At 41.8% G+C, this 18,404-nt stretch overlaps 1 long non-coding RNA gene across 5 annotated transcripts in view; it reads right to left on the bottom strand.

The window, feature by feature from the left end:
• Positions 1–1,273: 1,273 nt before the first annotated feature.
• Positions 1,274–18,404, bottom strand: part of LOC112250971 — a 55,200-nt gene continuing 38,069 nt past the window's right edge. For 2 of the 5 annotated variants that reach the window (XR_006083456.1, XR_006083455.1), the window contains exons 5-7: positions 9,816–9,895; positions 4,589–4,673; positions 1,274–1,710 (exon numbers count right to left, since the gene is read on the bottom strand). This is a non-coding gene — a long non-coding RNA (uncharacterized LOC112250971). The remainder of the gene's footprint in view (positions 1,711–4,588; positions 4,674–9,815; positions 9,896–18,404) is intronic. The other 3 variants (XR_006083453.1, XR_006083457.1, XR_006083454.1) reach the window with 3 other exon arrangements.

The raw sequence follows: 18,404 nt of genomic DNA, 5'->3' as shown, positions 1-18,404 counted from the left end.
GGTCTGAGTGTATGCCCAAGCAAGCCCCACGGGAACCAAACCCACTCTTCTGACTCACTCTGTACTCTGTACTCTCATTCCAACTCTGCACCTCAGCCAGGTATGGATGTGGGAATGGGGAGTGGAGTCACCTCCGGCTCACACACTTTGCACAGATGAAATAGGAGTATTTAGGTGCATGTCGTTCATGCTTAATGCCTCCAATATGCACCAGTCCAACAGATTCAGGCCAACGGATGAGTCACAAAGCCTTTGATGCCGCCAGTGTCACAACCACCGCATGGTAAAACCCCTCTTTGTTTTGTAAGTGCTGCCCTGGTCAGAACTGGCTGTGTGTGTGCCCGGTTTGTGACTATGTTTGACCTCTCTTTGGGCCGTGGCTAATGCAGAGTTTGGGCTCCTGAATGGGGCCGGGGTCAGTGCCCAGTGACACATGACCTGCCACGGTTAATTCCAGCAGAACAATAGGCCCGACCCCAGTCCACATCTCATCCCATTACACCTCCATGCCAAATTAATTGTTTGTTTTTGTGGGCTGCTCTCTCCTGACCTTTCAGCCCACTTGTTTTAATAACGTTCAGTTTAAACCTGGAAACACAGGATTCACTCTGCGCTGAACACAGATGGGCCTTCGATTGGTTCTCTCAAGGGTCTTCCTTAGTGTCATGATGCTGACCATCTCCTGGGCTGGACTTGACACCCCCAGAGAAAACGCTTCCTGCTTGGGTTCTTCTCAGAGGATATTCAAGTGTGAGTGAGGAGGTATATCCACTTACTGTGTGGTTCCTGTTTGCTGATGTACACAGTAAATACTTGAGAGAGATATCTGTGAATGATATGGCTAATCAATAAGCCTAAATGGCCACACATACCCACTCTAGTTGGCAGTGATGAATGACTGGTAGGCAGTGGAACATGTGTGTTTTAAATAAAGGGGGATGAATATCCATGGCTGAAAGCTGGCCTGGGAGCTTCGAGAAAAAGTAGAGCGAGAGAGGGCAGCTAATGTGACAGAGACCGTTTCATCACCTGAGGGTTGCAGTGATACAACATGAACAATATACGATACCACACACCATACTGGAGGATAGAGTTACCCCACAGTGTTCTGTATTTAGATAAATTATGACCAGAAATTGTGTTATCATTTACACGGTTGAGGCTAGCCTTATTCAGATATTTACAGAGGCCATCTGTAGATCTCTAAACCTACAGTGGCAAATGTAGGGGGGTATTCTCTGTCCTGGAGGGCTGGAACAAAAACCAGCAATTACCTTCCCCTGCTCTGATTGTGAACTCCCTACCCCAGTTTCCAAATATTGTAATGCTCAATATTTCTACCAAAGACACCAATACATTTATTGAAGATATGTAACATCATGAAATATAATACATCAACGGACGATACAGTTCAAATCATAAGCAGCGTAGCCTCTATTGGTAAAATGTTTCACTGTTTCAGTTTAACCGTTTCAAAATTAACCATATGAGAGTTGCACAACAGGTACATTGTTTTTGTCTTCACAGAGACAGATCATGTCATCATGTTTGCAGCAGAAGCAGTGGTGTCAAGATGTGTTTCATTTGACTCATCTTTCCTTAGGTCCTGTCTTTGGAGCGGTCATTATGCTCTGGAGGTCAGGGTTACAGCAGAGGGACCTCCATCACCCACTCATCATTGGATGTGCATCAAGGACGTCAGAAAGACACCTGGGAAAGAGACATGTTACAGGTATACTAGACCATAGGATTTCATGGTTGAGGTCTTGATGCCCTCCAAGTAAAAGCAATGTACAGTCATTAATTTATCTGGATAAAAGGGATTCATTGCCTGTCCTTATATTTTACCTTGTGTAAATTCATGCTTTTCCCTGCTTTATGTGCAGGTTACCATAATGCCTTTCAGATGTACCTTTAGTGATGAGTAATTTTTTTGTTCCCTTTTCTTGTGTTTTCTTTTTTAGTGTAAAGTGGTGGCAGGTAGCCTAGTGGTTAGAGCATTGGACTTGTAACCGAAAGGTTGCAAGATAGAATCCCCGAGCTGACAAGGTAAAAATCTGTCGTTCTGCCCTTGAACAAGGCAGTTAACCCACTGTTCCTAGCCTGTCATTGAAAATAAGAATTTGTTCTTATTATAAATATTTAATTGATTGATCAGGACAGCAAGCAGCGGGTTTGCCCCACCCCACCCCACCAGCAGGTGGCGTGTCATCACATGGCACATGCTGCCTCACCGATGGATCATGCTTGGCACAGGGTGGGGTGGAGTCCAGGTGCAGAAAGAGGCCAGGTACCCAGGTGTGAGTAATCACCTGTCTCCCAAGTCAAACACTGATTGGGAATTTGAGAGCCTCTTAAAGAGAGAGGTGTTATCTCTGTCTGACCCACTGGCTGACCGGGGACCACAAACCAGCCATATCCTTCCTGCAATGATGGGGAAATGACTGATTTACAGACCCTGGTTGTGTCTACATTCAGGCCTGCCTTCAGCACACATATTGTACTGTATGGTTTATTCTGCCAGACATTATTTGAGTTGGCCTTATATACATAAGGGAATATAATGAATATAAACCTTTCCCTGCAGACAATTGGATAAATAGTATTTCATGAAGTGGCACTACAGTTTGTAGTACTACACGTTACTGTACAACATACAAAACACTTCTACTGTAATTCACAGCACTTCAGCAGCCCTCACAGAGGGGAATACTGTTCAACATCCAGTCAAATATGCCCAGCTTAAAGACGCTCTCTGGAGTGTGTTTAGAAAATTAAGGGCCTGGATTTTTTCATAATTGTCCATTTTATCATTTTATTACAGCTAGCTTACTGTGATGGGCTCCTATTATCATTTATGAAATACAATTAAAGCGTGACTTATTTTAGGCCCCACTACAGTGAACTGCATGTGTCGGCTCTGCTATATTTAAATAGCATTAAGTAATTGGAAAAACACAAGAAGGGAAGGCAGAACATGTAACCAAACGGCAAAATTGTCTTTCTGGATTTATTTTCCCCTCCATAAATATTCCAGAGGTTCCTCTATCACACCCAAGTTTAAAGCAGAGAGGAAATAGTCTTTAACTGATACAGAAACTAATTTAGAACAGCTTTTCCAAAGAGATACGCTTTCCACTGAGAACGAACATTTGGCCCAAGCCGGCACCTTCAGTGCAAAAAATGCTAATGAAGTTGATCTCTTAGCCATTCTAAACTAATTGCATAGTCGAGATTACAAAGCATTCAGTCAGTGAAAAAGGGGTTATTAATTGAAATGGTACCATATAATGCTCATATTCTCCATAAATGTGTAGATGGTAATCGGTGGAGGTTGGCTGGGTTTAAATGACACTCACTAGCTGTCAGAACAACCCTCATTCACTAGGCCCCTGTGAGGGGATGTAGCTAGGTCTCACTGCACATAGCAGGCCTATGTAGGCAAATAGCTAGGCTTCATTTGCATGAGGAAATGACTAATGATGCAACTGCTTTTTTAGCATGCTATAAATATAATTTAAACATCATTACATAAGCTGTAGTCCAAACTCCAACTTTATACCCCACCTTTTTAACAGGAACTAATACAATGTGCTGCCTATGAACATATATGGCCTCGTGGATATATTATAGTGACAATAAGTATTCAAAGTATCGCTTATTTCCTCTAAACAAATAAAACAAAGCATTACAAAACTACAGTCTTGTTCACTTTCCCCCCCTCCATTATCCTATTTCACTCACTCTCTCATTTTCTCTCCCCTCAAAAAAATACAGAGACAACGCCTTGAGGCTCTCTAGTCACTATTGTGAGTGCCTGTGAGTTCTGTTTGGCCTCATTGTTCTCAGTTAATCAGCCATGGTAAATGTGGACCCCTCCAGCTCATTAGGATTCTCAGTCCCTCGGAGCAGAGCGGAGGTGACCATGGGAAGTTCCTGCTGGCTGGGTCTGGCCGGTAGGGCAGCCTATCCTGGAGAGAGAGAATGGCCTGATGAATTACCTGCCTCGGCCCAGACACCTTGTGAGTCCATCCTTCCCCATCCTGCTCCCCTCCCTCCCCATGGTTAAAGAGCTCCAGCTCTCCCTTTGACTGTCTGTGGACAAGCCCTGTCTGTTCATCGCTCATCCCCGCTCAGTCACAGCTCCCTCCTCGGGTTTCTCTGTGGGACCGTGAGCAGAGGAGAGCACACCCCAGCACTCCCCTTCTCCTCACCTGTCTCTGCATCCCCCCGTCACGCACTGTTTACAAACACTCACTATCTACTCCTGTCTTGGCCCAGCACAGTGTGGGGTGTTTGGAGACGGAAGTGTGTTTATAATGTTCATGGTTTGTCTAAGTGTATTAACAACTTTTCCTAATTTTCGCAATCTCTGAGTAAACTGTGTCAACTTCTGTACCTGCTGATGTGAATGGGACAGAAACTCCACAATTGAAGGCCTCCTTGAGCCTACCTCTCCATAGCTTGGCTGTTCTGAGACAGTAAACCAGTTCTGTTGGTATGAGGTGGATGGGAGAGCAGGGACTGGGCTACTATGCTATAGAGAGAGGGGGTTGAGGCTGCTTGACAATAATTAGAGTTGACTCACCCTTTCCCTGGTTATAATCCGCTGGATATACTGCACTCATACAGGTGTCCAGAAAATCCAATTATCACAACCATGGCAGGGAAAACTAGAGGGGAAAGACAGGAGAAAATCTGAACTAGAGATGTCATAGCCTTACATTTAAAAAATATATAAAAAACAAATACTTTTGATTAAACTGCCTGGCTGCACATAAGGCATTATGTTATTTATCTTATCTTGAATGTGTGTGTGTATGTGGGTGTTTCATGTCCATACAAGAGCATCAAAAGTTTTTAAAGTAAGAGAGGAGGAACCAATCTCCCTGCAAGATTTAGTAAATACAAAAATAGTAGAGGGTAGACTTGCAAGCATGTAATGTGCTTTTCCCCCTGCTGTTGTTAGAAGAGGAGGAGGGTATATGTGCTTCCTTCCCTGCAGGGTCCCAGTATTCCCCCACTCCCCCATCCTCTCACCCCCCTAGTGACAAAGACCTGGAGCCCGGGCCACTCCTCCAGCTACCGGCCTCCAGGAGCACCATGCTGGGGTGTGTGGGAGGAAGCCAGAGTGCCCCTCTACCCCCTCTGTCCCCCCTGTCCCTCTCTCCTCTGTCCTCCCAACCTCGTGGCCCAAACATGTGTGTGGGCTCAAATCCCGTCAGTGCGGCCAGGCGCACGGCTGGCACAAACTCTCCCGACAGATGGAGTTGGCCTCTCCTCCACCACATTCTCCCTTAGAAGTCCTGCATACCCTCTCTGAGCTGAGTGATGGCTGCCCTGTGAGAGGCAGATGTGTTCCCATACTACCAACGATGTTTTGAAGTCAAGAAAGATCCCAGATCACTGCATTCCTGCACAACAACATTGACAATGTCTACACTTGGTTTGATACATCACGGTTTTCCTCCCAATGACTTGTCTCTATGAGGGCTGCAGGTTACAGTATTAGGAATTAGTTAAAGCATTAGTCCTTTTCAATACTATATTACAATCCAAAGTACATACATGTTTAATCCATCATCTGAAGACAATGGGATGTGTGAGCAGAGAAACGTTCATCTTCAAACATGACAAGTGGACAAAGCGCCATGTGTGTGAGGGTAATGAGTCTCGACTTACCCATCCGGAGTTTGGTCAATAAAACCAAGCACCCCAATGGGACTTCACTCTATTTGAATTTCAACAACCGTTGAACCAAGCAAATATGAAACTCCAATATTCAATCATTGCACTACCTAAATATTTAACCATGGAAATGAGCAAAAATAACAAATCCTGGTTATCCCTTTCTGGAAGCCGCCTTCATAAAGCCATCTTCCTACCATCACAACAATGTCGTGACAATGTAATGTAGACTTTTCAACGGACGGTTCCATAATGGGTTACACGTCTCCAGCTTGTGTCCTTAACTAACATAAATAGACTAGGTTTTGCCAATTTCACTGTGTCCCTTAAGATGCTCTCATTCATTTTAGATTGGGTCTAAATTGAGTCTTGCTCTTTGTGACCAAGGTTTTAAAATTAGATTAATTTCTAATTCAAATTGTGACTTGTCCTGAAATAACCATCCTAATAAGAGATTCATTATTTCCATTTCAGATATGGTGATATTCCACTGTGCTTTACAGTAAATCACCTCGTATTGGATCCGCTCTGCCCCCATGTTGCCCCATCAAACTGAAAGACTGGAGAAGGCAAGTGCTTCACAGTTAACGTGGCTGGTGACACAGACACATTAGGTTGTTGACTTGAAATAGCCATATTTTACAGGCCTTAAACCTAAAGAATGTCATTGTTCCTGAGCACAGGCCAGCTGCAGCAGAGGACCAACACTGCGCCACCAACGAGGAGGTGTGAAAAAAGGGAACTTTTACACCACACAAAAACCTTATGACAAAGCAGGGAATAGTTCACAGAGACATGCCACATTCCACAAGGGCCCAATGCGTCTTTCTCTCGGCACTATGTGTGACAGAAGTAGGGGTGGAGGGACGCTTTCACAATGCCTGGGGACATTAAGGGACTGAGAACTGGGACGTGTCCCTGTCTGAAAAGTCAATACCAGAATAGGGTTCAGTAATGTACACTGTTTTTCTTTACATACAGTGGGGCAAAAAAGTATTTGGTCAGCCACCAATTGTGCAAGTTCTCCACTTAAAAAGATGAGAGGCCTGTAATTGCCATCATAGGTACACTTCAACTATGACAGGCAAAATGAAAAAACAAAATCCAGAAAATCACATTGTAGGATTTTTAATGAATTTATTTGCAAATTATGGTGGAAAATAAGTATTTGGTCATCTACAATCTACTCACAGACCTGTAACTTCATCTTTAAGAGGCTCCTCTGTCCTCCACTCGTTGCCTGTATTAATGGCACCTGTTTGAACTTGTTAACAGTATAAAAGACACCGGCCCACAACCTCAAACAGTCACACTCCAAAATCCACTATGGCCAAGACCAAAGAGCTGTCAAAGGACACCAGAAACAAAATTGTAGACCTGCACCAGGCAGGGAAGACTGAATCTGCAATAGATAAGCAGCTTGGTTTGAAGAAATCAACTGTGGGAGCAATTATTAGGAAATGGAAGACATACAAGACCACTGATAATGTCCCTCAATCTGGGGCTCCACGCAAGATCTCACCCCGTGGGGTCAAAATTATCACAAGAACGGTGAGCAAAAATCCCAGAACCACACGGGGGGACCTAGTGAATGACCTGCAGAGAGATGGGACCAAAGTAACAAAGCCTACCATCAGTAACACACTACGCCGCCAGCAGACGTTTCCCCCTGCTTAAGCCAGTACATGTCCAGGCCCGTCTGAAGTTTGCTAGAGAGCATTTGGATGATCCAGAAGAAGATTGGGAGAATGTCATATGGTCAGATGAAACCAAAATATAACTTTTTGGTAAAAACTCAACTCGTCATGTTTGGAGGACAAAGAATGCTGAGTTGCATCCAAAGAACACCATACCTACTGTGAAGCATGGGGGTGGAAACATCATGCTTTGGGGCTGTTTTTCTGCAAAGGGACCAGGACGACTGATCCGTGTAAAGGAAAGAATGATTGTGGCCATGTATCGTGAGATTTTGAGTGAAAACCTCCTTCCATCAGCAAGGGCATTGAAGATGAAACATGGCTGGGTCTTTCAGCATGACAATGATCCCAAACACACCGCCCGGGCAACGAAGGAGTGGCTTCGTAAGAAGCATTTCAAGGACCTGGAGTGGCCTAGCCAGTCTCCAGATCTCAACCCCATAGAAAATCTTTGGAGGGAGATGAAAGTCCGTGTTGCCCAGCAAGAGCCCCAAAACATCACTGCTCTAGAGGAGATCTGCATGGAGGAATGGGCCAAAATACCAGCGTGTGTGAAAACCTTGTGAAGACTTACAGAAAACATTTGACCTCTGTCATTGCCAACAAAGGGTATATAACAAAGTATTGAGATAAACTTTTGTTATTGACCAAATACTTATTTTCCACCATAATATGCAAATAAATTCATAAAAAATCCTACAATGTGATTTTCTGGATTTTTTTTTTTCATTTTGTCTGTCATAGTTGAAGTGTACTTATGATGAAAATTACAGGCCTCTCTCATATTTTTAAGTGGGAGAACCTGCAAAATTGGTGGCTGACTAAATACTTTTTTGCCCCACTGTATGTAGAGAAAGTGGGGTGGACTAGGAACTCAGTGGTTCCATGATGTGTTGTCCCAGTTTGTTAATGAGGGAAATCCAAGCCAGGTGCACAAGAATAGAATGGGGACCAGGCTTGACGATACTAAAAACTGACAAAATACTATAAATATTCTTAAAATGATCGAATGGACGTCGATTAGGATCAGATCTGGGCCCGGTTTCCCAAAAGCATTTTAAGGCTAAATTCATCGATATAGAACCTTCGTAGGAGCATTGTTAAATCGCCAAACTATTCTCCTAAACCATCGTTAACTTTGCACTTGAAACCGCTCGTAATCTAATGCCTGCCTCAGACCACTCCCAGAACCGAGAAGTGCGTCGTAAATGATGCTTTTTAACCCTCATTTTATACACAGAAGATCTCCGCGAAACATAGAATCACATGGTTGAGCAAACGCATCGGTGACCGCCGATAACTTCAGAAAAAAGTTGACTACAAATACAGTCTTTGCAATTGATACAAACAAGCAACGTATAAAACGTTGCTTCAAACGAAAACAGAGATGGCTGGATTAAAATGTAAACTATAGGCCTATTTCAATCATATTTAAATGCATTTCATGTTCAATCAATTGAGCTCTATTTTGCTACGTTTAGTCTACTGTCTAATTTGTCTCAATATATTCCATGTTGTGTAGTCATGCGCAGTGATGTGCCAAATCTGTGATTTTATGCATATTTAATGAGAAGCATTAGAATAAACCGCCTCAATATTTGTAGGCGGAAATATCTTTCTAGTAGCTGATCCGTCGTCAGTATTGTGAAATAATTATAATAAAGTAAGATTTCAATGGAGAAAGCTGAAACGAGAGCAGCGCTTTCTCTCTTTTCATCCTATCAGTATCGACACATGCTCCAACGACGCATTTAGCGACCGTTCTCTCTGCGTAGTGTTTTGGGAAACACATGTTACATCTTCGGCCGTTGTAGGTAAGATGCATTGTTAAAACACTTGTAACACGAAGTTCCATTGCTATCGGGAAACCGGGCACTGGTGTGTAAATTGATCAGTAGACTTTTTTCGGTCTCTCTCTGGCTGCGTTTACACAGGAAACCCAATTCTGATATTTTTTTCACTAATTGGTGTTTTGACCAATCAGATCAGCTCTGAAAAAAATATGACGTGAAGAAATCTGTGATTGGTCAAAAGACCAATTAGTGGAAAAAATATCAGTATTGGGCTGCCTGTCTAAACGCAGCCTCTCTCTGAGTAATTACCACTCAGCTGTTCTAAAGAACAACCAATGGCAGTCTTCCAATGACTGAATTCATATTCTTTGTGCCACGCTCAATTTGGAATAGTGATTGTTGGGCCGGCCTGCCACCCTCTCAGGGCATTCGAGAATGCAACCAACCAGGAAAAACAGGTATGGCAAGGCTTCTCAGAGGTAATGGGGAAACGTCTGAATATTTCTCAATGAAGGAAGAGAACACTTATTTTTAGAGGGGAGGGGTATTAGTAATAGTAGCTGTGAGCAATAAGGTGTACCAAGGTGTAGCAATGGATAACATGCAACCGGTCTCTTCTCTTCAGCCCCAAACCTACCATATCTGGTGAGGTATCCATCTCCTGGGCAGACGTGTCATCTTGGTCATATGGATTTCAGCAATCTCCTCTCACCTTTTCTGTAACAAAATAATGCACATAAACAAATTCTGGTTTACTATGTGTTACATATGTATTTAGAACACCGTGCATTGTATCTGGGAGCCTTTAGATTGAGGAAATATCATTTTCACAGAATACAACAGGTGTTGTATATATTTTTCACCTTAGAGTGAAATGCTTACTTACAATGTGTCGATGTCAATGAGTCAATGTGTGGGGGTACAGTTTAGTTGAGGTAATTGAGGTAATATGTACATGTAGGTAGTGGAAATGTGACTATGCACAGATAATAAACAATGACTAGCAGAAGTGTAAAAAGGGGGGTCATTTGATGAAATGTTCAGCAGGTCTTATGGCTTGGGTGTAGAAGCTGTTAAGGAGCCTTTTGGACCTAGACTTGGCGCTCTGGTACAGCTTTCTGTGCAATAGCAGAGAGAACAGTCTATGACTAGGGTGGCTATATAGAAATGTATCACTTTAGGGTTGCCATTCCAACATGAAGTCCCCCTTTATCTAGGCAAAAGGAAACCATTGTTTCCACACCAAACATCGAAAACAAATCTCTGTAGAAGGTTTTGGAGCAAGCTTGTATAATCACACAGAGGGTACCAGAGACAGACAGGCCTGTACCAAAACAGACAGTAGGGAGCAGAAAATAAAGTGTTGCCTTGTGTTGGACTACATAGTGCAGCTGCCTCGCGTTCTTCCAGTAGTTTAATACACATGGGCATGTAATGAATGGGGGCCGCTGTGTTACTGTATGTTACTGTAGGCATCTAGCTCCTATAACCCCACTACAGGCTGATCTGAGGGCTCCACTGCGAGACATAGCAATCATAATTCTTCCCCATCATAAAGAGGACTTGTTGGGGATCCGTGTGGTCTGTCTGTCTCTTACAATACCCTGCCTTCAGGGCCTACCCATGGCCAATGCCAGCCAGACCACGTTGTGTTCTTTGGCTTGGCAGTGTCTCTGAAACACAGACTGTTCACTCTCCTTGGAGTGGCTCAGAGGAACTTTATTGAAGATGTAGATAAATAGGTTCAAGAAGGTTAAACTTTTGAATGGTAATAATGCCAGGGATGAAGAATATCCTCATTGCCATGTCCCCAATTCTTTTCCGATGCAAAATGTTTAGAAATATACAGAATTGTACTTTTGTTATTAACTCCAGACCAACAAGGATTTAAACTATACGCTGAATTATGAAATCCTTTGACTTTTAAGTAGATTTCCCAGAATGCATACAAACATGGTTAACATGTTTTCTTTGAGTGCTTCTGCTTCAGACAGCATGCTAGTTATTATTGTGCCAACATGACTACTGAAATCACCATATGTAATTCTAACTTGCAAGGAGAACTGCAGGTGGCTTTACAGTGACTTAGCCAAAGCATTAACCAAACAGAGGTGTGTGTCTACTTTGAATATCAGTTTTTCTGTTACAGTTGGAGCACAAGTGGCAAATAACAAGGCTCATATAAGATTTTCAGGAAGTCACAGCTCTGAATGTGACCGATGAAAATTAGTATTGTACTTTCAAGATTTACCCCGTTTGAGGCACTTGATCACTGTTTGTATACAATGTACCCATAGAATATAAAATGTTTCATACAAACGCGTAGGCCCAATACTGATTTTGTGTGTTGGATTGGAAGTGTCAGCTAATTGACCATAACGCTATCAAAAAACCAACTTCCTTATCATTAACATTTCTCCCAAATATTCTCCTCATATAGGTAAAGCTTATGTAACAGAGTGTGGAGGAGATGATGAATAAACAGGGTTGAAAAGCAGAAGTCCTGTTGTGTGTGTGCACTGCACTCTGTTATGGTGCTCTAGCTAGCTGTGCTCTAGTATGTTTGTTCCAGTGAAAGAGGGGCCATGTTCAGCCCAGACTGGGCCCCCATAATGCTGCAAACACCATGGATTTGGAGCTGTCCTTTGTTGTCCCGGCATGCTGACATCACATACTGCTGATGGGCCGAAATCCCTCTTTTTCCAGCACCAGCACTTTTGAAACAAAACTGCCATGACACTGATGAACAATGCCAACTTGCCAAAAAATCCCTCATTAAATCACACACACTGGCACCCAGTCACCTACACACATACACACGTGCACATACTCACACACACACACTACGCCCAATAAATCCAAAAGGTAATCAGAAATATATTGCTGCTGCCACACAAAAAATGGTTCATTAAGCCTCTACAAGTGAATCTGGTACTTACTCTGTTGTCGCTGATGCCAAACTCTGTTTCTGCACACTACCCTGCCCTTCACCAAACATCAGCAGGAAGAAGATTTTTCACATTTGAACAAACAAATACTGAAGCATTACTACAAACAATGTCTAGTGGCAGATATTATTTTGAAGACATAAATACTTTGTATGCTTGTGGCCATATTGGTATATGAATGTAATAGTAGAGAGAAAATGGTAGGTTAGCCATTTGCATGGAGTTAAAAGACACAGAGAATGTAAGGATAGCTCTGTGCTTACCATTCAGTGTTTACAGAAACATTTGCATAGGAACACACATGACATAGTTCTCTTGATGGGAGGATTGATTAGAAATGAGGCTAAATAAAGCAAGAGAGATTCTCCCTCTCGGCCCAAGTTCAAGTTTACACCTATTGCTGAAACCAATTCAGTTTGAAAAGAATAGTGAAACACGTCCATTGTGCTAACACAGGATCACTCCATGAATGTCATCTCCAAATAACAGAGCGAGCATTTTTCCAGTTATACGAATGGCATGCACCTTGCAGCACTCTCTTCCCTATGGGTACAGGAAAACTGCTTGGATGATACAAGCTCTCAGAAGCATCACATAGGTCCCACTCAAACACAATCAAATACAATCAATCACAATAGCATCCTCAGGCACTCAGACTAGTGTCGTCCCTCTTTCTATCTCTCTCTCACTCGCACTCACACACACACTCGCGCGCACACACACACACACAGAACACCCTCTAGAGAGTAGCAGTCTGTTTAACGTGACAAATAGCATCATTTGGGAGCCCATGGGGCATATCCAGGACCAAAGAGACAGCAGATTGAAATATCCTGTGAAGAGCTGCCCTTTATTCACACATGCTCCTGTGGGACTCGCCATGACAATTTCAAAATCACTGATAAAGTTGACACATATTTGCAGGGCCATGAGCACCTTCACCCTTCACCCAGGGAGGTAAGCCATATCCTCCATCCACATGGGATGACATGTAAGCAAGCTAAACTATGTCATGGAAAAGCAATAGTTTCAAAGTCATAAGCATACGTGACCATTCTAAAAACATTAAGTATTAGCAAAGGTTGGATATCTGTATTTCACTAACTTATGTAAACTTTAGTTATCATCAAATATAGACATGTATTAATGTAATTGATCTACTAGAAAACTCAATATGAAAACTATTTGGGGGGGGTATTTTTGTGGTTTATTATTTTTGTGTTTTTTTTATCATGTAAAGTGGAAAATGGGGAATTTCAGAACTGCATGAACACCCTGATAACTCTCAATCAAACATCACTACTAAAAAATACTGTAAATCCTCTCAGTAGATCGGTGAACTCCAGTGACATGTAATGCAACAAACCGACACAATCTTGAGCTGATTAAATAGAACAGCCACACACACACGCACACACACACCAACTCTCTCCTAACTGCTGTACTGAAATCTTTGGAGATCTGTCAGTGCCAACTAAATTCTCACCCAGGTTATCAACCATGCCTCTGCTAGACAGGGTCACAGGGTTACAATCGATTTCACAGGCCACCTGGAGAGTCTAGGCTGCAAACTGACTCAAAAAATGTATATCAGACTTGCTTACCACCCAGGGCTAGGCCAGGGCTAACACGCCCACTAAAAAGTCCCCAGCCCAACAGAAGTTGGCACAGGCAGAGGCTGGAGCTGTTGACCCTGCAAGCTGACCTCCTCAAACTTCAACTGAATTGTTCTGGCAGTTTCCACGGTGATGAGGCACTCCAAGCTTTATCCTACTTACTGAAACAAGAGGGACTGTAATCTACTGGGCAAAAAAGTTGCATCTCCTTATTTTCAATGATTGTCCTTTTTATACGGTACCTTTTGCAGTTTATTTTGTTATTGGGTTGGATTTCTTCTACTGTGTTATATTGACAATAATTTATTATTTACCAGATTATAATTTATATATTTATAATAATTATAAAAGCCTTGTAATAATGGCTGTTGTTGTGGAGGAATAGGCATTTTTTGTGCTTTTTCTTGTAGTGTCAATGTGGTCAAGTCCCTCTCTGCCTCCCCTCCCCATGTATGAATAACCGTTATTAAATTCCATTGCGGCCTTTCAATTTGTACTGTCTAAATGTCAATAAATGTAGGCTGAATAAAAAGCTATCTGAGTCAACCAAATCTTTGTGTTTAGTGATTGTTCCTGTCCAAGATTCCAAGCACAATTTCCACTCACACTACTTCAGTGAACTGGGGTATCAAAAGGGGAATTTACAAATACAGATTTATGCAATCACACTAATCTGAAAGAACATCAATGTTGCTCTCTTATTAAAACCACAATTTCATATCATTTCCACTTATGTAGACTTATTCCACCTGTGTGCTACTTTTGGACAACAATGTTTGAGATCAATTAATTTTAAAAGTATTGTTTTGTATGAGGAGTTTTCAATTCATGGGTTAAAGTTAAATTCACTTTCTGAATTGAAAACTGAATTGACCCCAACCCTGATAGAGTATTGTCTATTTCCAAATGTTGTGTGTGTATTTTTTATGAGACCTTCTAGAAAGCTAGGACTGAACTGGTTTATTATTGAGCAGCCCTCTCAAACTTTTTACTCGGAATTTCAGAATTAAAAGTGGTTTGATACTTTACTGTGTCTCACTAAATGCAACAGAAATCGCCCAAGGGTCATCCTTTGAGCTGCTTCTTACACGGGCCTAGAGTTCAAGACAATCAGAAATGTTGTACTGAAAGATAGGTTTAGTCCTAAACAAGATGACTATTAATCAAAAAACTGCACTTTTCAAATGTTACCTTTTCCATTCCCTGTAAACCAAGTTATGATTCCATCGATTGGTCCATTTAATGAATTTTCCCTTTCTCCTCTCGCCCGGGGCAACTTTGTGATGGAGTGATGTTCTGATTGCGGGTTTTGGATGCACGCGCAGTAGAAGGTACTCATGGTTTAGATGTCCCGCTTATCGTCAAGCAAAACGTCACATAATCAATAAGAGCGTTCCAGCTGTCTGGGATCTTCATCTCTTCTTGAAGTCGTAACTTGGTCTGACACCCTGCCAACTGTGTGGCCTCGCTTCATATGGCCATACACTTCATCAGTTAAGCAATGAGCCATGGAAATATAGGGCATTACTTCCCTGTGTAGACCTACAACTATGGAAGGTTATACAAAATAGGGTCTTGAACAACAACACAAAATGTTTACGGTGGCCCTCTCTCTCTGAAAAACGTATCTTGAAGCAGACGATATGTTTTTACTTGTGTTAGGCTAGGCTACATAACTCGTTTCACTGCGTTATGCTAATGGTTGGGGCCTATAGCGCAGAGACAGTGAAATCTCATCCAGGCACTTTTCTGAGGGAGATGTCATTTCGCAGGGAGGACACAATGACGAGCTCGGGAGTGACAGAGCTCTGATCTCCGCGATAGGGAGATAGCCACCTGATTTAAAATGGTTCGCTTGTTCCCCTTAGTCACTCGATCAGCGTGTGAACTCTTCTTATTTACAATCAAATGCAGTTCAGAACAGCACACCTCCTACCCCCTCTGTCTCTTTGCCCTATATTTAACTGAACCCTGCAACAGGTGCGGCTCCCAAAACCCAATAGTGTAGACCTTTATAACAAATAAATTAATAGGGCATCATTATTATTCACTGTCTTATGAGTAAAACGTAATGTTGTGTTTGCAACAGTGGACGTTTAAGAAACGAAAAAAATACATTATGAGAAATATATGAATAGCCTAATGTTTCCCAGAAGTGAGTGTCATCCTCTCCCAATCAGGGCGCTGTTTACCCCATGCAGACAGACTCTTGTCGCATCTGAGTCATGCCTCATTATCAGTCACAGAAAAACGCCTTGGATGGTCTCTAGAGACTTTTTTTAATAGACCCACTTTTCCATTCCAGAACGGTTTCGGTAGAACGGCATGAGAGAGACCATTCAAAAACGGAGAGCCACAGAGCACTCTTGAGTATTATAATTAGGGTGATGCAATCCATGGAAATGTATGGATTCAACATAATCGACTTTCCAGTACTGGTGGTAGTGATAGAATAGGCAAGCAGTTGGAGGACATAATTTACTGTTGGAGGGAAGTCATCTGTAATTTAGTATATTTAAACACAACCATTTTGAAGTTATAGAGGATATTTTTTCGATTGTGTCATACACTCACATAATCTCACACTGGGAGGAATAATTCTGCTGTTGTTTATTATTAAGACCAATAAGATGTCATTTTTTATGTCAGAGCAGGCCTACTTAATTTAGTTTTATCTAACACATTTATGTCTCTAACTCTACTGAATAGGCTAGGCCAACTTAAATCATGGTATCCAATATCGGTATCCAATATTCTCGTTTTCCTATAGGGAAAATGTGTGCGTTTTTTAAATATGTAGATATGTGATCATTTTAGTTGTTTTGTCAACAAACCCACGTGCTCAAGGCGAGTAGTTCTCCAACTTCCATTGAAATGACTCGGGCATCATGTCTAGAGAAATATAAAGGGCCGTTGTGGGGCCCTTTCAGTGCTCAGACAAACTTTGTATACCCTTTATTCTAAAGCATACAGAAAATGAGCCGCTCGCAAACGAACTGTGTCGTAGATGTATTTCCAGAAACAATCTCGATCTGACACAGGGATAAACAACACATTGATGAAGTTGGACAAGGCTAAACTTTTCTAGGCCTACAGTGCAAACTGTTTGCCTAGCTACATGTCTATATGCTTATATTGAATGATTGAAATACTGTATCTAATGATTGTACTTTTTTTGAATTTCTTACTGATTTGTCTAAAATCCCGAAATGGTCTTTCCCAGGTGTTTATAGTGTGATCGTTGATCAATATGAGGTGCATGAAGCCTGAAATCGTGAAGGAATTAAGTAAACAATGAGACCTGCTGTTGGGGAAGTCAGTGCATTGTTGTCGACAGAGGGTTATATAATACAATTGCCACTACTGGGAAATGACAAAGAAGTTCCCGTTTCGTCTGCTAAATATTTACCCAAAAGTGTCGAATGTCATATATATAGGCCTACAATGTAACATATATGATTGTAGAAAGATTTGGAATAAACATAACACTTTTCACAAAATGAAACTAAATGTTACGTTTTTTATTGTATGATTGTGTAAGACATGTTATGACATTTTATATTTTATATTAATAGGCTTATTGTTCATTAGTTGGTAGTCCTGTCATATTACTTTTTTAGTCTAGTAGGCCTAACGAACTTTGTTTGAGTCAGATGCAACATTCAGGCCCTCGGTGTCTCTGACAAAACTAAATAAGTTAACAGGTTAGTCATATTTGTCACCATTTGAGGCTCGTTGGCTAAACCTGTGCTTAAAAGGGGCTAAATTCAAGATATTAGGGGTACCCCCCACACACACACACACAAAACACACACACACACAATTCTTAGAAAGTGGTATGTCGAAAGATAACTTACAAATCAAAAGTGAACAAACTACTTTTTTGTTGTAAGATTTAATCATGCATATTATTCAGCTATGTTATTTATTAGGTTTGCAAAAGCAAAACCTAATCACAACTGTGTTTGGTTAAAGGCCTGAAGGGAAGTAATCAACACAGCAGCACAACTATTAAAAGCTGTCTGAAACAGACGTTCTGCTCACCACACCGCGCACTCAGCTCCTCGCCTAGTTTTTATCCCAGGCTGTCAGTGGTCCATAAAGCTCGAGCTTGATCTGCATCTTACTGCACACCCCTGCTGGCTGCACCGCTGCATCAAAACATATATTGTTTTAGGCATAGGGTGAACAGTCCAATAACTGGAAACGCAGAAACACTTGTCCGACCAAAATTGCGCATGAATAAACTTTGCTTCGGCACAATAACATCCTAACCAATAAAGTTCTACGCTTTCACTTTTCGACACGATTAAAATGTATTCAGCTTATCGTGTAGTATTCCGTCATCACCGTTTGCCTGTCAGACTGCTGTATACATGTGTCGGTAAAGACCAGTAGCCAGACAGATACAATGTCCCTGAAATGAAAGTATTCCAAGTCAGCTCAGCCTTATTTCCCTTTACACAATGACAATGTTGACAATCAAGATATATATATATATTTTAACTTTAGCTATAGGCAACCGTTTAAAGTTTTCGTTTAGACTCTTTGAATGGGAAGGAGACAGTGGGCAGTACAGTGCAAATAATGTTAATATTTCCCTTCCTAGAATAAAGGAATTCGAGTCACAAATGGTGAAAGCTAGAACGGACAGTGGACGTG

Source organism: Oncorhynchus tshawytscha, linkage group LG05 (assembly GCF_018296145.1).
Source record: "Oncorhynchus tshawytscha isolate Ot180627B linkage group LG05, Otsh_v2.0, whole genome shotgun sequence".
Classification (NCBI taxonomy): domain Eukaryota; kingdom Metazoa; phylum Chordata; class Actinopteri; order Salmoniformes; family Salmonidae; genus Oncorhynchus; species Oncorhynchus tshawytscha.
Note: the sequence above shows the minus strand (reverse complement) of the source record. Positions and strands in the feature narration are given on the sequence as shown.